Source organism: Lagenorhynchus albirostris, chromosome 12 (genome assembly GCF_949774975.1).
Source record: "Lagenorhynchus albirostris chromosome 12, mLagAlb1.1, whole genome shotgun sequence".
NCBI lineage: Eukaryota > Metazoa > Chordata > Mammalia > Artiodactyla > Delphinidae > Lagenorhynchus > Lagenorhynchus albirostris.
In genome coordinates, this window is record NC_083106.1 from 9,252,871 (window position 1) to 9,272,881 (window position 20,011).

A 20,011-nucleotide genomic window follows, 5' to 3' on the forward strand; every position below is an offset into this window, starting at 1 on the left:
TGATCAAATCTAAAAAAAAAAAATGTAACCGTAATTCCTTAACATCATCAAACATCTGCAGATATTCTGAAGGCAGAACCAGAGGATCTGTGGACAGACCGCATGTGGGACATGAGAGAAAGACAGGGTTCAAGGATGACGCCAAGTCTTGCTCCCGAACAACTGACAGGATGGCGTGGCCATGACCCCCGGTGTCTGTAAAGACAGATGGGCCAGGTCTCGGAAAGGCACTGGGAGCTCAGTTCAGACAGGTCCCAGATTTCGAGGCTGGAGTCATGCCATCTGGAGTTACACAGAGACATCGGCTGAAGATACAAACTGGACGCCCCCAGCAAACAGAAGGTACTTAAAATCATGAGAGTGGGGGAGATGGTCTGGGGAGTGCATGGAGGGGACAGCATGTCTAAAGGCTGGCGAGACGGAGGAGAAGAAGCCAAAAATGGGCTTCCCTGGTGACACATGGTTAAGAATCCGCCTGCCAATGCAGGGGACATGGGTCCGAGCCCTGGTCCGGGAAGATCCCACATGCCGCGGAGCAGCTGGGCCCGTGCGCCCCAACTACTGAGCCTGCGTGTCACAAGTACTGAAGCATGCGCGCCACAACTACTGAAGCCCACACGCCTACAGCTCCGCAACAAGAGAAGCCACCGCAATGAGAAGCACGCGTACCACAATGAAGAGTAGCCCCCGCTCGCTGCAACCAGAGAAAGCCCGCGCGCAGCAACGAAGACCCAACGCAGCCAAAAATAAATAAATTAAATAAATAATTTTTAAAAAATTTGTATTTAAAAAAATATATATATAAAAGAAGCCAAAAAGATATAAGAAAAGCCAGCAGTGTGTGGTGTCAGGAGCCCGGAGGAGAGTGCTGACAGGGGGCATGAAGGGTCAGTGAGGTTGGATGCTGCCCTGAGTCCCGTCCCACCAGGACTGAGCATTCATCACTCTAGGTACACACAGGTGAACCAGGAAAGAGCAGTTTCCGAAAAGTTGAGGGACAAAAACCTGAATGGAGAGGAAGAGAAAAAACAGAGACCGTGAGTAGAGACAATTCCTTGAGGAACTCGTGTGTGTGTGTGTGTGTGTGTGTGTGTAGAAATGGGAGGCTGTAGAGCGGGAAGTGGGGTCTAAAGATTTCCCGAAGGTTTTCACGCTGGTAGAACTGATGCAAAGGAGGTAACAGCTGCTGGAGGAGGAGAGAGAGGGGACCTGCCAGCAGTGCCCTGGACTGGCGATGTGTGAATGGGGGCTGCCTTAACACAGAGTCCATCCACTTAACAGGAGAGAAGGAGGACACAGGGACAGATATGGTAGGTGGGTGAGGCAGAACTGCAGGGGGAGGTGTGCAGGAGCTGTCTGGGGACGCGGGAGGGTGAACAGGATATAGGAGCATCACTGAAGGGCCTGGGGACCCTGAAGGGGCAATGAGACCCGGCAGTGTGGTAGTGGGTTGTCTCCAGAAACTTCCAGCCACACAGAAGCAGGTACAGGTGAGGAGAGGAGGACCTACCCAGTGGCTTACCAGGTGAGTAACGAGCAAGAAAGGGACAGGGGTGGGAGGGAGAGGGCAGGGGTGTTGTGTGCAGGGAGGAGAGGCGTGGGGGTCGGGAAGCGACTGGAAGAGGTGGCAGGTTCACCTCCTGCACTGTTGGTGGGAATGTAAGTTGGTGCAGCCACTATGGAAAACAGTGTGGAGGTTCCTCAAAAGGCTAAAAATAGAGCTACCATATGATCCAGCCATCCCACTCCTGGGCATATATCCTGACAGAACTCTAATTTGAAAAGATATATGCACCCCAATGTTCATAGCAGCACTGTCTGCGATAGCCAAGACGTGGAAGCAAGCTAAATGTCCATCGACAGATGAATGGATAAAGATGTGGCACACACACACACACACACACACACACACACACACACACACAAATGGAATACTACTCAGTCATAAAAAGGAATGAAACAATGTCATTTTCAGCAACATGGATGGTGGATTGGGAGTTTGGGGTTAGCAGATGCAAACTATTATATAGAGAATGGTTAAACAACAAGGTCCTACTGTATAGCACAGGGAACTATATTTGATATCCTATGATAAACCATAATGGAAAAGAATATGAAAAAGAATGCATGTATATGTAAAACAACATTTTAAAAGAGGTGGCAGGTTCATGGGATCGCAGTCCCAGCAGGGTCAAGGTGGTTGGAATTGGGGAAGTGAGGGATGAGCTGGAAAGATTAAGGTGGAGGATGAAAAGTGGGATGTCTGACATAGAGGGTGGATGGAGTGTCTGGGCCGACAGGGAAGAAGGTAAAATCGTCAAGGAACCAGGCAATTTCAAGGAGGGCCAGGGGGCAACAAGGTTCCTTGGTGTGCATGGACAAAGGGTCAACAGAGCCTGCAAGAGAGTTTGACCCTAGATTAACCTCCAAGTCCTGTTTCTCTGGTAACCTGATAAACCCTGTCTACAATACTAGATGAGATGGCTTATGATAAAAATAGACCTGTCTGGTAGCAGGCACTGGACCGGGAGGAACCACAGGTGACCAGAACAACGATGAGGCCACAGGAGACTCTTGGATGGAGCTGTCCTTTGAGGTAACCTGGAAGCTCAGCTGACCACCGACACTAGATCCTATCGGGGAGTGAGGCTTCTCAGCAAGACAGCCCTGGCATCCACACCTCCCCAGCGTCCACACCCCGTGAGTGACCTTACAGAGCTGCTGTGAGGATGACTCCAGAGAAGAACGCTCCGTGCAGCCCGCCAGCAAGCTCTGGTTCCTGTCCTGGATGCCAAGTGGGGTGCTGACAGTTTGGATGTTTAGATGGGCCTAGGAAGACCTCCTGGTGGGCGCTGGACATGATATTCCTAGTTGACTGCTTTTATGGTGGAGGGAAGGAGGATGGCCTGGAGGTGGCAAAGAGGAGCCTGGGGGGACACGCATCCCACCCCCGGGTCCAGTGGGCCAAGAGGAGTGGAAGAGAAAGGGCTCCACTGCGGGGGGGACAGTGCTTGCCCCAAAGCAGAGCAAAGCTGGCCCGGGATTCTGGTTCTCAGGACAGACCTCTGTCATCAGACAGAGCTGGGAGGGCCGGGGCAGGTCTTGTGGGAGCCACAGGCTTCAGCGGGAGTCTGCTCTGCTCCAGGCCAAGCAGGCCGCGTTCCTGGTCAGCAGGCCAGCAGTCTGGATCAATAATCAAACCAACCACGCGTGCTTCTTTCTTCCATAATATTTTCCACAATGACGCCCCTTAAGGAAATTCCATCAAAGCCCAGCCCACAGGTCAGAAAAATAAGTAGGTCAATTTAACAACGCAGACGGCCCAAGTCTGAGGCACCATTTGTGGCTGCGTTCTTGTGCCCGACCTTACACCAGCTTCTTCTATTTCAAGGTCTCAAGAGGACAGAATCATCAAGATCAAGGTCAACGACTTCTTCATGTGCTAATTCTGAGCTCAGCTCAGACTGGCTTGTGGCCGTTCCTTCCAGAGTTATCAGTTGGGAGCTAAAGCAGATCTCCAGAAAGACAATGGTTTTCCTCGGGCAGGCGGGCTGGTGGATGGAGGCTGCTGGAGGGTTGCTAAGCAACGTGGAAATCAAAACACCAGCCTGAAACAGAAGCTTGAGAGCCCAGACAAAAGCCAACTGGGCAGACACATTAGTCCCACTAAGAAACCTTCCTGCTCTCCCCACCACCTCTCCCTCTCCCAAAAGTCCAAGCCACGTGAAGGGCGGGTTGGGGAGTGCACCCCAAAAACACGACCTAAGCAGAAGCACTGTCTCCCAGCAAGGCTGTGCTTACGTGCGCCACCCAGCCAGAGAAAGTAAGAAGACAATGTATGGTCTCGGCTGCGGCCACAGCTGGAGAAGCAGCTGGATAACCTCCCCTCCCCGCACCAAGGTCAGCAGTGGCTGAGGTGACCAGCCTGGAAGAGGAGGCCAGCTCCTCGGACAAGAGGGCAAGTGCTGGGCTGCACACTGAGCCTTTAGAGTTGAGTCTTTTTTTTCCCTAAAAAGAAGGGATCTGGGCCTTTAAAACATACTGACACAGGGCTTCCCTGGTGGCACAGTGGTTGAGAGTCCGCCTGCCGATGCAGGGACACGGGTTCGTGCCCCGGTCCAGGAAGATCCCACATGCCGCGGAGCAGCTGGGCCCGTGAGCCATGGCCGCTGAGCCTGCGCGTCCGGAGCCTGTGCTCCGCAACGGGAGAGGCCACAACAGTGAGGGGCCCGCGTACCGCAAAAAAAAAAAAAAAAAAAAAAAGAATGAGCATCAATTATCCCCTTTTCCAAAAATGCGTGCAAGCTATCTTTAGACATGGGGGAGAGGTAGATCCTTCAGGGCAGAGTTCACGGGCTGACCAGAGACCTCACTCCTGGGCCTCCTGTCCCCCTCCCAGGCCCCCACAGTGACCCCCCCGCCCCGGGGCAAGTCCCGACATGTCACTCCCTCCTATAAAAAACCCTTCAGTGTGCTTCCCTTGACTAGCAACTTAGACCCAAGGCCTGGGCTGGGTGCTGAAGGTTCCACTCCCAGCTACTTTCCCAGTTTCTTCTCTAACTGACCAGCCCAGCCAGTTGCTGACTATTTTCCCCTTTTCTTCCTTACTCAGGAAGAAGTACTTCCTTACTCTACCTGAGTGCCCCTCCCAGCCCTGCTACGACCCCACTGGAGTGCCTCGTCCCTCACCAAGAAGCCATTTCCATGCATGTACACACACAGACACACACACACACACCCTTACCTTTAGAAACCTTGTCGTGTGATCCATATACACCTTCTGATGCTACATGAGGTGCAGGGAGGGAGGGGGAGAGAAGGGGAAAGTCACACCCTTTCACACTTCAATCCCATCACTCAACATGGACGCTAGATGCCTAGATGCCTACTGTATGCCAGGCACTGGGGGAAGCAGCAGTGAGGCAGGAATATGACCAGGAGGAGAAGCATCCTTCAGGAAGCAGGTGAGTGTGGTCGGGTTTTCCTCTAGCTGTGCCCAGCAACATGAGGGTGTTCTCGTAGTCGGGGGAGAGGACTAACTCAGGGCCAGGGGTTTTGCCTGGCAAGTATGAAGGAGAGCGTGGTTGAAAGAGGGGAGAGCGTGTGCAAGAGGAATGATCAGCATGGATGGGAATCGAAGCAGGACAAGGAGGCAAGAGAGGATGTGAGGGGAGGGAAGGTGCTGGGAAGGGTCGCGGGCCACAGACTCAAGGTCTGAGTAGGGGTCCTGAGCGGGTTAGGAGGGCAGAAGGTGGCGGAGAGGATGCCTGATGCTGCACTTCCAGGGCGGTATGATGACTGGTGATGAGAAGGCCGGCGGCGTGAAAGGGGATGGAAGGAAAGACTTGGCAGTGAGGAGGTGAGAGCAGCTAATGGGCACGACCATAGCTAGGATGGGACAGGAGAGGTGGCGGAAGAGTGGAGGGAGCCAGGAGCCCAGCCCTCCATGAATGGGAACATGGCCGAGAGGCAGGCAGTCTTCCAGGGAGGGATAGGGACCTGTGGGGGGGGAGCAGCGGTGAGGAACACAGACAATGACCCCGCCTCCAGCAAGGCCGCCGGGTTTGGGGGAATGCATGAAGGTGAGCTCGGGACACAGTTCCAGGAGGCTGGGGTGAGAGTCGATCAACCTCCCCAAGGTCGATTACTACTATTTTCATCCAGAATCCAGACAACAGTCGATAATTCATTTCCTAGGCTTCTCTGATTTAAAAACTTCTTTGTTTGGTCAGATTCATTAGGGATCTGACAGAGCAGTTTGTTCACCTGTGTTAGATGCTCAGAGACTGTCACTGCAGCCATGCTCTTTGGGGACCTCTGACCTCTGACAAACTCGGGAGCACGGAGGTCCAGGGAAGATGAGGGAAGTTCAACTCAGCGCAGACACGTTATTATCGCTTTATTACTGACACCCCACCCATAGGTAATATCTGGGGGCGTAGTTTGTGACAGGTGTGGCCTCTTTCTCCATATACGTCTATTAACTAAACACACCTGCTTACTCACGAGGCCCCCACCCAACAACAACAGGAAACGGTCACAGGTTTTTTTGTTTTTTTTAACAAAAGGGCGGAAGAAACCTTCTCAAATGAACCTAGTTACACTGTTTTGTTGATTTGGAAACTGTCTCCTCCAAACTACCCTCCAGCCAAAGGCTTTCTGTACCTGGAATTAGCTCTAGTCTCCAAACAGAGAAGCCTGTGGCTGGCTCAGAACCTGGCCTTAGAATCTTCATCCCCTCACAGCAGGGATTCCCCAAGTGGACCCTAGGGACACTGGTCACCGGCAGGTGTTGATGTATGTTCTGTGAACTAAAGGTCAAAGGTGTTTGGGGAAGGCAGGGCTGTCTCAGTAGGTGGCTTTACTGCAGGGCCTGGCCATCTTTCATATGCTAACTCAATGCTGGACATCTCCAAGGGGTCACCGTGTCCAGACTCCCCCAGTCATTTGCCACAAAATCCTTTCTGGGGAAGTTTGCCTTTACAGAATGCCTCTGAAGCCTGTCCCACACTCCTTCCAGGGGCCAATTCTGTCCTCCCCAACCCTGGCTTTTTGTGACAGGTGCCACACCTCTCACCAGCCCCAACCCCTGGCCATGGTGGCCCCGTCCTACTTACTGCCACTCCTGGCCCGGCCACAGCCGTTGTTCATGTCCCAAGCACCTGAGCCCTGCCCTGACGTTCCCAGCACCGAGCTGGGCAGGCGTGTCCCCAGAGGACAAGTTAAATCTGGGCTTGTCTGGGAGCCCACGGGGCTGACCTGGGGAGCCAGTCATGAGAACCAAACATCTGCTGGGAGAGGGATGAGCCTAAGGGGACGGACAGGTACGTGGGCACAGCTGCAGGCCAGCGGGGAGGGGTGGATGGGAGGGGTGATGCTGAGGAAGTACATTATCTGTCTCCCGGGGCTCCCACTGAATCTCAGGAGGGAGAAGGCAAGAGAAGTGGAGCAAGAGAGAGAAAAGCACTCATCCACCTAACGCGGATGACGGCGCTCAGCAGAGCGGGCAGTGTTGGCTCCACTGCCTGGGCCACTGTATTTTTCCTCCTGAGAATTACTTAGTGTGGCTTTTGCCAATTTTTCTGTCGAATGATTGGTCCTTCTTCTTCGTGATCCGTAGGCGTGTTTTTATAGCACACAATGGTCATCAGTCCTGTATATGTCCCTGTATATGTTGCAAAGGGCTGGACATAGTTTCCTTCCAGCCTGCTGCTGGTCTTTTAACTATATTTATGGCGTCTTTTGATATCCCAGAGTTTAAAATGTTTCCGTAGTCAAATCTATCAGTCTGACACGGGGTAAAGGAGGAGCAGGGGGCCCTAGGGTACCAGGGAAACAGGCCCTAGGGAAACGCTGTTTCCAGATCTTCACGCTGGTTATGCGACATGTTTGTTCACTTGGTGAAAATTCACGGAACTGTCCGCTTAGGATTTGTTCATTTTTATGTATATGTTATACTTCAATAAAAAACAGTTCTTAAATCTCTCAGGTTATTTTTTCCTTTACGACTTCTGAGTTTTATGCTTTGCTTAGAAGAGCTTTCTGTACCATTACACTGTGGAAGCTTCTCCTATGTTTTTTTTTTTTTTGCGGTACGCGGGCCTCTCACTGCCGTGGTCTCTCCCGTTGTGGAGCACAGGCTCCGGACGCGCAGGCTCAGCGGCCATGGCTCACGGGCCCAGCCGCTCCACGGCATGTGGGATCTTCCCGGACCGGGGCACGAACCCGTGTCCCCTGCGTCGGCAGGCGGACTCTCAGCCACTGCGCCACCAGGGAAGCCCTCTCCTATGTTTTTTTCTAAAACTTTAAAAGTGGGATTTCTTTACGTTTAACTCTTAAGTACCTCTGGAATTTATATATGACTTAATGTAGGGCTCTAACTTAATTCGTGTCCACATGGGCTTCACAAAACCTTTTCCTGACTCTCCAGCTCTGGTTTCCTGGGAACCCCATAAAGGTAGAACATAAACCACGTCACTAGATAACATACTTATGGTCAAAATGAACTTCATGAATGAGGAAGCCCCAGTGGGGACGCCAGGCTTGGGGCTTCCTTAAGTGTGACAACTTTTGTAGCCGAGCACGCCCCTTTGTGAACCCCGGAAACTATACCTATGGCGGTTTTATAAGGGATCCTAGCTCCTGCGGGCACAAGGCTGTAAGCTGGCGAGATGCTAGCTAGCGACAGACAGCTATGTGAACAGTCACCTGCATGACCTGCGGCAAAGACCACTCACTCCCTGGAAGAGGAACCGCCCGGCACGGACCTGTGGGCAAGCCCTTCTCCCTTCTGACCAGACAGCCAAGGTGGACCTGTTCTGAAATATTTGGCTGAACAAAGCAAGTGCCAAGCTGCACAAACACCCTTTACTGAGCGTCCACCTTTTCCCCCAATGATTTAAACTGCTACCTTAATAATAAACTAAATTACTCTATTTACATGAGTCTGCTTTGAGCCCTCTCCTCTAGTCTACTGATTTTTGCCTATTAGATCATTGTTCGGGCTTTATAGCATGATTCACTGTCTAGGAGATCAAGACTGTCCTGATCTTTTTCAAAATCTTCTTGGCTATTCTGGCCATTTCTTCATCATTTGGCAGTGTTTCCTGAGCCTCTCACGTCAGACAGTGTTGAGAACACCCCCCCATATTAGTTTCTTGGGGCTGCTGAACAAAATACCACAAGCTGGAGAATTAAAGCAACTCGCACTTGATTAATCAACTGCAAAATCCAGCTGTGGGCAGGGCTGGGCTCCCTCTGGAGGCTCCAGGGAGGATCCTTCCTGCCTGTTCCCGCTTCTGGGAGCCCCAGGCATTCCTTGGCTGGTGGGAGCATCACTTCCATCTCCGCCTGTCTTCATGTGGCCATCCCCCCTCTGTGTGTGTGTGTCTTCACATGACATTCTCCCCTCTGTAAGTACCTGTCTCTGTGTCTCCTCTTCTTACAAGGACACCAGTCCTACAGGATTAAGGGCCCACCCTACTTCAGGATGACCTTAATCTTAATTCACACCTTAATTATGGCGACAAAGACCCTATTTCCAAGTAAGGTGACATTCAGTTAGAGGGGTTAGGACTTGAACATATCCTTCTGAGGTGGACAGTGCAACCTACAACATCCTGCTCCCAAGGAGCTGGCATGCTTAAGACCCAACAGGTGTTGCAAGCAAATAAATAAGGTAATTTCAGTGACACGTGCTATAGAGACAAGAAAACAGATGAGGGAACGGAGACAGCTGAGGCGTGGAGGCCGTGGGCTCCTTTGGCTAAGGGTGGGTCAGGAACGTCTTGCCAAAGTCACCGAGTTAGGCCTGAATGAGGACAAGGTGGCTAGGTAGAGGTCTGGGAAGGGCACTGTGGGCAGAGGGCACAGCCAGTGCAGAGACGCTGAGGCAGGAACCGGTCAGGGTCACTCAAGAAGAGTGAGCCCGGGAAATAGGGGGGAGACAGGCTGGAGGAAGAGCCGGGGCAGAGGACACAGGCCGCGCAGGCTCGGTCAAGCCATTGTCTGGGGTCAAGGGGACGGCCCGGGAGTGGCAGCCAAGAGGCCACTTAGGAGGTGGTGTGTGGTCCAAGGGAGAGAAGCAGTGGCTGGACTAGTGCCGTAGCAACTGCAACAGGGGAACCGGCGGATTCAGACGTATTTTGGAGGCAGTGGTCTGGACGTCCTGGTGGACTGGACAGAACTGAGGAGGAGACAGGGATCTGGATGACTAACAGGTTCTGTCTGGAGCAACAGGCCCACCCATGGGGGGCTGCCATTACTCCAAACGGGCTAAGCCCGTGCACCACAACCACTGAGCCTGTGCTCTAGAGCCCGCGAGCCACAACTACTGAGCCCATGTGCCACAACTACTGAGCCCATGTGCCACAACTACTGAGCGTGTGCTCTAGAGCCCGTGAGCCACAACTACTGAGCCCACGTGCCACAACTACTGAGCCTGCGCTCTAGAGCCCGCGAGCCGCAACTACTGAGCCCACGTGCCACAACTACTGAGCCTGCGCTCTAGAGCCCACGAGCCGCGACTACTGAGCCCACGTGCCACGACTACTGAGCCCACGTGCCATGACTACTGAGCCCACATGCCACAACTGCTGAAGCCTGTGCGCCTAGAGCCCGTGCTCTGCAACGAGAAGCCACCGCAATGAGAAGCCCACACACCGCAACGAAGAGTAGCCCCCACTCACCACAACCAGAGAAAGCCCGCGTGCAGCAACAAAGACCCAATGCAGCCAAAAAGAAAATAAATAAGTAAATTTATATTTAAAAAACCCAAACACTCCTGTTGATTGCATTTTACTCATAGGTACTTGCATTTACAGATTTATTGAGAACATTTTTACAATGTTGACGTTCCTTTCCCAAGAATATGCTGTACCTTTCCACTTATTCAGTGCAGCCATAAAGTTTTATAGCTTTACGTATTTGATTATGTTTATTCCCAGAAACTGCTGTTACTGCGAGTGGGACCTGTTTTTCCTATTACACACTCTAATTGACTAATGACGGTATGTGGGAAAACTACCGATTTTCATCTGTTGAGCTTCAAAAGCAGCCCGTTTATTAATTCACTAGGTCTAATGAACTATCACCTGCCTATCACCCAGCTCCAACAGGCATCAACATTTTCCCAATCTTATTTCACCTGTTGTGTCCCCACTGTGTGTGTGCACATGAGTCCACCTGTCTGTCTCCTGGAGGGTTGCCACACAAGTGCCAGACGTGATATCGCTGCACTCACAGAGACTTCAGGGACTGTCTCCTGGATTTCCTAAGTGCACAATCTTATCATCCGCACCCAAAGACCTGAGAGTGTTCAGGAGAGGGGAAGACAGAAGCCACAAATGTGACGACTTTCCTGCAAGACCCAGGAGAAAGGTAGGGACCAAACTGAAGTCACAAAGTTCATCCTCTACAGCTCGCAAACCTTCCTCACAGGATCGCTCCTCAAGTTTTCCTTCTGGGTTTATTTTCTCTTGTAAGACAAAATTCTAATAAGCTCTCAGTAACCTACTTTTTCTAACAGCAAACTAACCCAGAAACCTAAAGGGGGAGCGCTGCTGAAATCAGACGCACACCCAGAAACCCCTGAAGTCTGGAGCCATCCCTGTGCAGGCAGTGGTATTTCATTACAATTTCTCACTCCATATATGTGTCTGAGGTCATTTGTTCCAGTTCTGTGGCTGGACTAAAATTTTATCACTACCACATGAGTTAGAAAAGGCCGTGACCTGTCCACCTTTTCCAGGGCAGTCTCCAGCTGGCATGGTGCCTTTCTGTGAATTAGTAAAAAGCGTCCCCTCTGGACAGATTCAGACCCACAGTCGCAGCTTGGAAAGCAGGGGAGCGTGGGAGGGGACAGGAGTTCAGCGCGCCTCTGCCAGCCCTCCCACCCCACCACCTCACCCCAGAGGCTGGCACGGAGGCCTGGACCTTTCCCCTGTGTTCCCATCCCAGACTCCTGGGGTCTTTGCAAATGTCAATATTCTTAACACCCTAATGGACATCATACCTCTTTCCCTGTCAACAAACAGCAAAACTTAAAGAATAATAGCAATAAAGTTCTGTTACTTCTGGTTAAAATCAGTTTATACTATCAGACGAAATCTCTGAGTCCTCACTCCAAGCACTGTGTCTGGAGAAAGCAGAAAGTAGCCCTTAGAAATGGGAAGTGTAAGATTCTGTTTGTCCACTCCAGAGACCTACAGTTTCAACATGGAATTCCATTCCTGCAGCTCTACTGCTGGCCCTCTTGTGTTACCCCCACAGATGTGCTCTAACCATGGCTCTTGCCCCCTCCTCCAGCAGCATAGGGTCCTGGTCCACAGGCTCCTCCCCTCCTGGTCCACAGGCTCCTCCTCCCTGGTCCACAGGCTCCTCCCCTCCTAGTCCACAGGCTCCTCCCCTCCTGGTCCACAGGCTCCTCCTCCCTGGTCCAAGGGGTCCTCCCCTCCTAGTGGTCCCAGTGACAAGAGAAGCAGGTGCCACTAGGCAGATGGACATTGTTTTAAGTGCCTGGCTCAGGCCTGAGTGGATGGCAAGTTATTTCCAGCCCTCGTGTTCCAATATTCCTTTCTCTATCCACACCATTTAAATGAAAACAAACAAGTCCATTGTTGACACAGGCCGTGAGGCGAGTGTCACTGTTCTGTTAAGCAGGAGCCTGTGCACTGCTGCTGCAACTGATAGCCTTCCATCACTCCCCTCCGCCAGCAGGATCCAGCTCAGCTCCGCCTGACCTCAGCTCTGCCTGGTTGGGAAGCAGGAGCGGCAGAGGACCATCTCTGATTAGAGAGTTTTTCCAACATACAATATTTATCAGCCACAGATAAGATTCATGGTGAAGCTAAGTCCATGCAATGTACAAGCAATCAACACAGACAAACAAGCCCACTCACCCCCAGACGCACAACTCGCCCCACTCCAATCCAGATTGTTAAAAACATGTTATTCAATATGAGGAAAGGTGTGATTTTCAGAATGCCAGCGGATACTAATAAGAATCCGCTAAAAGAGCTACTCAATTAGCATAGCTTAGTTTAACAAATACCGTATGTTCCTAACTTAAGCTTAAATTGTTATGGCTTAAAATTTTGGGGGCTGGTTACAGTAAAGGGGCAGAATCAAGAGAGAGAATTTCATGCATTTTAATTAATTCATAAGTCTCCAATAAAAAATGTATAGCATCAGATTCCTAAGTTTAGCTCAGACTTAGATCTGAGCCATCTTAGATTTTACTCTGCCAGGTCATTTCTCCTAAGATTCAAATTTCTGGGTGGCTTATAATTTTAACCAGGTGTGTAAAGTAGGGGTGTTGCTTATTTGCTTATGCTTAGGGTTTAATTTTTTGTTTTGTTTTGTTTTTTTAAAGACACATGGAATCTGAGAGTAGGGAAGCCAGAAGAGGTTGTCATGCATTTGTTTTCAGATTAGGATTCTGAGGCCTGGGGGAATTAACTAAATTCCCCCAGATAAGGAAGGAAGAGCTTAAGGAGTCAGGGCTAGAATTCAGGTCTTCAGGTAAGGGAACAGATGAAGGGTTTGGAGGACTTATCACTAGAATATTCCAGGGTCAGACCTGCTTTTTCTGAGTACAGATTACTACCACCTGTCAGGAATGTCAGTACAAGTTGAATCCAAAAAGGCAGCCGGCCAGCAGAGATAAGCTGTACATTATGCTCACCTTAAATGTGGCCATTTTCCTCGCTCTTGATGGGTGATCGGCCCATCCCAGTCCTCCGCTGGGTCTGAGCATCAGTCCTGAACACCCTGCCCTCTCCCTACCCCACCCCCAAATCCCACATCAACACGGTAAGTGGGAGAGCATTTGGTGGCCCAAGTTCTGCTCCATGAGACCGCACAGTGCTTTAAAGGGCATAGGAAAAGTCCCTCTTCCTTTCTTACCACGTGTTTTGCCCTGAGCATCACCTCAGACCTTGTCAAAGAGCAGAAGTGGGAGAAGACGATGCCCTGTTCTCAGGGAGGATATGGTTCCAGTGAAACACACAAGAAAGAGTCGGAGAGTAGAGCACAAGGGTCCAGCAGGTGGGGCGGGGGGACGGCCCCATCACGCCCCAGCAGCCTGGGGAGGGGGGGATGGGGGGTGGAGGGGCAGAAATGGGCACAGATGCAGGAACAGAATTAAGTACCAGCTCCCGTGATGTTACAGAAGCCTCGCCGGGAGAGTCCCATATCCTCAAAAAACTGCCTTAAAATTAAGTTCAGACTTCTGCATTCATACTTTGGAATTGCTCGCATGAACTGGGCCACCGGAAGGAGCTGTTCTGCCCACCCTCCACAGCTAATATGCTCAGTGAATCCTCCCACCCGGAGTCATTTTCTGAACCAAGAAGCTATATAAGCAAATGGCAACCCTCCAGCTTCCTATGCCCCGAGTTCAGACTGCTGTCCCCCAGCACCCGGCCAGATGCATCCAGCCTTCCTGGACGGGGCCCTGTGCTCCACAACAGGTGCCCAGTGCCCACCTTGGGTGCAAAGCAGTCTATCCACCCACGTGGCAGAGCCGTCCTCAGGGCCCCAGAACAGAGGACAGGAAGATACAGCACAGGAGGACAGGAAGTGGGCAGGGCGCCCAGCACACTCACTCAGGAACCTTTCCCCATTCAAAATCGAGGAGAGGTTCCGGACGACACCAACGTGTCCTCTGTTTGACTGTCCTCACATCGAGATGCACGTCCTTGGGGAGCCTGGGGTCCACTACCACCTCTACACCGAGAAACCCAGCACTTCCTTCAGAGCCTTGAGTCCTAACCAGGCTCTGTTCTAGGTGTCGGGACATCCACTCAGAAGGACAAGCCCCAGGACAAGCCTCAGCTCTGCTAGAACACACGACTGCAGCCCACACATTTCTCTTGAAGATCTCCCCCTTGTAATATCACACGCACTGCTCGCAAAGTGGGTGACTGCTTCCCCAAGCCTGAACACCCCGCTATAAAAAGGTGTCAGATGGAAAGCCAGTCGGGATGCCACGTGATGCTCACACGCACCCGCAGCCCTTCTCTCCACTGACTACACGTGTGTTTTGAAACCCAAGATAAGCAGAGAGACAACAGGACACTGCTGGTGTTTTTCATACACACACTGAAATTTCTGTTTTTCTAAGCATGGGATTTTAGCAAACAGACTGCTCTCTGGAGCCTCCTGGACTTGTTCAAATCACAGCTCGGCCACTAACTAGAAACAGAACCTCATGCAAGTTCTTACACTTCCCTGTGCCTCAGTTTCTCCAAGTGTCAATGGAGATGATTAGGACCTGCCTCTTTGTGAGGACTGAATAAGTCAATACATATAAACCACAAACAGTGCCGGGTGCGTGGTAAGCACAAGTGTTAGCTATTATGACCAAGTGAACCAACGCTTACCTGACCAGCCGAAAATTCAAAACACTTTGCAATACGTATCCTTGAAGCAAAATGAGTTCATGTGTGTATTTCCTGAGATAGTCTACCCATAGAATACTGGATCAAGGACGGGCATGTTTTTAAGGGTTTCATTAAAGTGTCCTCAATAATGACTTACATTTACATAACAGGGTCCCAGGTCTCCTTCCAGCAAGTCCTTGAAACAGGAAATGCCTGTAACTGGGCTGTTTTGTGTTGACTTTCGCTGAGAATCCGCCACCTAGCAAAGCGCCCACTGTAACTGCAGCCTGGAGACGCCATCGCAGCGCTAGGGCCTCGCTTTCAAGCCCTCAGCTTACTTTGGTGCACGCACCTTTGCCAGCCTGATTTGATTTTCCCCTGGAGATGGGCTGGCCACCACACACACCCTAATAATAGGAACCCCAATCTAATTCCCAGGTCTGAGCCTGGGGCAGTTTGCCAGGGCTTTAAGGACACTTTGAGTGGGGAAAGAAACATCCTCCTCAGGTGAAAAGGTGACACCGTCCATCAACAGAAGCTGAGCAACAACAAATCACAAAGGGGTGCCTGGGCGCCCAAGGAACGCCCCAGAGTAAGACCTCGGCACGCCTGGCCTCACACCTCCAGGGTCTGAGCCGGGTACCATCGGAGCCCTGCACCCCCTGCGTGGAGCTATTTGTAAGGTTTCAATCAAGCTCACAAACTCTTAAGTAAAATATGTTTTATTCTTTGGCTTGAGAAGGACACGCCCGGGACTAACCGGAAGGCCAGGCCCAGAATGCGCCCGGGAGGGAGAACCGCCCCCAGCCTGGCCCCCTTTTCCTTCCACCGATCCCAGCCCCCTCTGGGCTTCATACCACCTTGTAGGAGCCTCGTGCACACACCTGAGGACACCCCAGCAACTGTGCGTCCACTTCCACTCACACCCTGCACCCTTGCTACCCCTCCTCCAGACCTGGGTAGACACACCCACTGCACAGTCTGTCGGGGGCCCTGGGAGGAGACCAGAGCAGGCTGGATGCAGGCTGGGCACCATTTATGCAGGAGATTCCAGGATCCTGTGTACCTGGACTGTGGTCCAGAGGTAGTCAGGGAGAGGGCCACAAACAGCACGGGACACAGCCCCTTGGCCCAACTCCTCATTCTGGTGAGAGGCACAGGGCAAGGCCCCCTCTTGCCGTGGTCTAGGGGCAGTACCTCCACTGGGTCCAGACCATCTCCTTCGAGCCTATCAATGCTGTCCCAAGAGGGGGGACACCCGGCTCTTCCAGGCTGTGGTTTACTCTTTCCGTGTGATCACTTCACTCTTAAAAATGTATCTTGGGGCTTCCCTGGTGGCGCAGTGGTTGGGGGTCCGCCTGCCGATGCAGGGGACACGGGTTCATGCCCCGGTCCAGGAAGATCCCACATGCCGCGGAGCAGCTGGGCCCGTGAGCCACGGCCGCTGGGCCTGTGCATCAGGAGCCTGTGCTCCACAACGGGAGAGGCCACGACAGTGAGAGGCCCACGTACCACAAAAAAAAAAAAAAAAAAAAAAAAAATGTATCTTGGCCAGAGTCTCAGAATCAATTCACACCACCATTTCTGTTGTTGGTCACATTTCAATCCATCAAGTAAATCTGAACTTACACACATACAAATGCAAGTCAGGAAGAAAAAAAAAAAAAAGCCAAGCCCAATTAATTAAAACCTTGCTGGCAATACACCAACTAAATTTCAGGAAATTTATTTTTCATATAAAATACAGGGACGGGTGACACAGACTTGAACTGTACTGATAGCCATCCACAGTGAGTGACAGGTACAGCAGATTCCTTTTTCCTTCCACTCTGCATACATCTGAACATTTTCACAGTTAAAGGTTAAAGGAAAAGTTTTGGAGCCACGCAGCCCAAAAAAGGAGCCTGGCGAGATCTGATATCCCACTCCTCCTGGTGAGTTACCAAAAAAAGCCAGGCAGAAGCACACTTGCTCAGTCTGCCATCTTGTCAACCTTACGAGGAGCAAACCTACAGCTGGGAAAGGCCTGTTCGTGAGCCACGGACACAACAGGCCGCTGCGACCTGGGGTCGCCACCCAGGCTTCCCAAGACCGGAGCCCGAAGTCCCCAGCAGGATTTCACCCAGGAGGATTCGCTCGACTCTCCCAGATGCCCTTAGGCAGGTCAAACTTCAAGTCACTGACCGAATAAACCCAGGCCACGAAGCCTGACAAAGTGGCCAAGGTGGCAGTTTACACAAAGCCTTGCTCGGCTCCATGGCCACGTCTCCAAGTCAAACGAAACTTGACACTGTGGCCTCTCCCACAGCAGCTGGGAGAACCCAGGCCCGTGTTCACACAGGACCTCTTCCCCCAGAAGCTCAGGGAATTTCGGGACACTCACTAATTAGCTTCATTAAGTCTCGGGGAGCCTCCTGCCCACCCCGCTCCCTGCTCCATGGCATGCACAGCTGGGGGTGGGAGAGGCAGGGCTGCACGACTCACACCCACGTGTAAACACACACGCACTTGCAGATCACCCTTCCTGGGGGGCTGTCTGGAGAACTCTGGAGCATTGCTGCTGGCTCTAAAAATGGACGAAATGCACGAACAACAGGCACAGTTCCCTTCATCTGGTCTGCACGACGTCTAAAAGCGACCAAGAGAGACAAGACGGCAAGCGCTTTTTGTCCCAGTACACAAATAAGAGAACATCTGTGTGTTAACTGTGGACGGCAGACCCGGGGGAACGGTTACAGGCTCTGGCTTTGTATCTATACTTGAGATGCCTCCTACTGTTGAATCAGGTCATCGAGAAAACTTTATAAAAACCTTTGAAATTGGTGCCAACCTGTTTGGCTTTTCTGCCTCTGGAATTCCTGTTCCCGCTGATCCACATTAAAGACAGATTCTCAACCTAATTCTTTTAGAAGCTGGAACTTGGAAGTATTCCTCCAGCAAACCTCCTGCTGGCAGGCTGGGTGGCCACCTAAGTCACGTTGGAATAGGACTAACCTAGAAATCGGCCAATCAACGATCATCGGTTTTTCCTAAACTCACCACCCAACCCAAGCTCCTATCTCAGCACTGCCTGAAAACATCAAGCAAAGGTGAGCCCCTTTCCCTGGGAAGCCTTTTCAAGCTATGATCCTTACGGGTTGAAATGTGCCTTGAAGAGCTGTGCTTATGCCTGTTGGGCCCGCCTAGCTTGCCTGCCAGTCCCCATAAAAGCAGCAGCGTGCACCTGCCGCACAGCTGCACAGAATTTAGGACCACTCAGGGGCCAGGGAGAAACCACTGCCCTCGACAGTGGGAATAAACCCTCGACTTAAGTCTGCTTGACCTCTCATTCCTCACTGGGGAGACCCATCACAGGAAACCACAGCTGATGTGAAAAGAAAGCTGCCCCCAACCTTGAACCTCATGGAATGGCCAGGGTTCCACTGCCAGCTTTGCCAGCTGCCAGAGGTGTACTGCCCCTCGCAAAAGTAGAGACTGCAACCTTCTGGGGGGGAAAAAAATGAAAGCACTCTTAACCTTATCCAGAAAAGGAAAGCAAAAAGCTAGACCTTTAGAACACAGATGGGAATTTCAAGTTCAGAGCCGGTCTATCCAACAGTGATGTGTTTAGAATACTCTAAAAGTCTGAGACAACAGCTTTCTAGTAACAGAAGGCTCCCACAATCCTTCTCTGGACAAGCAACATCACCAAATGCTACAGCTGCCTTTTAAAAATAGTTTCACTTGAAGAGACCATTGTTTCGGAGTGCACGAGGACAGGGGATTCAGAGTACTGCCTAAACGAGCTCCAGAGACGGGCATGAGACGCTAAGGCTGCTGCCGCCGCCACCCAGAAGCCTGTGTGCGAGCACAGGTCACTCTCCACACCTCCCCTCCCGGGAGCCTGTGCAGCCCGCCAATGCCAGGGTCCCGGGATCCAGGGACAACTTCCCACGGAGAACGCATGGTGCGCCTCAGGCTAGTACGACGTGCAGGCTCACCCCGCATCTGTACCCCTCCCTCCCCACCGGCCTGAGTGAGCCAGAGCCCCCTAATCAGCTGCTCCTTTAACCCCGCCCTGTCTGAGCCAAGAACAGATGCCCTCAGGTGACCTACACACAGAGGCGGGTCCAAATCCAAAGCTGAACCCCAGGAGCTCTGCAAACAAAGAAGCGAAAGGGAAATCTCTCCCAGCAGCCTCAGGAGCAGCGGATTAAAGCTCCACAATCAACTTGATGTACCTGCATCTGTGGAATACCTGAATAGACAATGAATAATCCCAAATTGAGGTGGTGGACTTTGGGAGCAACTGTAGACTTAGGGTTTGCTTTCTCCATCTAATTTGTTTCTGGTGTTGTGTTTATCATAGTTTAGTATTTAGAATTTATTAACAATGGTAGATTTGTTTATTGATTTGGTTGCTCTCTTCCTTTTTTTTTTTAACATATATATATAATTCTTTTTTCCTTTTTCTCTTTTTGTGAGTGTGTATGTGTATGCTTCTTTATGTGATTTTGTCGGTATAGCCTTGCTTTTACCACTTGTCCTAGAGTTCTGTCTGTCTGTTTTTTGTGGGGTTTTTTTCGTATAGTTTTTATCGCTTGTTACCATTGGTGGATTTGTTTTTTGGTTTGATTGCTCTTCTTTCTTTTTCTTTTAATTACTTTAAAATTTTTTTATTTTTAATAATTTTTTTAATGTTTCATTTTAATAACTTTGTTTATTTATTTTCTTTTTTGTTTTCTCCCTCTTCTTCTGAGCTATGTGGCTGACAAGGTCTTGGTGCTCCAGCTAGGTGTCAGGCCTGTGCCTCTGAGGCAGGAGAGCCAAGTTCAGGACACTGGTCCACCAGAGACCTCCCCGGCTCCACATAATATCAAAGATCCAGAGATCTCCATCTCAATACTAAGACCCAGCTCCACTCAACGACCAGCAAGCTACAGCGTTGGACACCCATTGCCAGACAATTAGCAAGACAGGAACACAACCCCACCCATTAGCAGAGAGGCTGCCTAAAATCATAATAAGTCCACAGACACCCCAAGACACACCACCAGATGTGGTCCTGCCCACCAGTAAGACAAGATCCAGCCTCATCCACCAGAACACAGGCACTAGTACCCTCCACCAGGAAGCCTACACAACCCACT

The 20,011-nt window shown here is 51.2% G+C and overlaps 1 protein-coding gene across 5 annotated transcripts in view; it reads right to left on the reverse strand.

Moving 5' to 3' along the window:
• The window catches only part of SYNJ2 (synaptojanin 2), a 93,257-nt gene that overhangs the window by 65,129 nt on the left and 8,117 nt on the right, over positions 1-20,011 (reverse strand). The gene's annotated exons all lie outside the window — the stretch shown is intronic.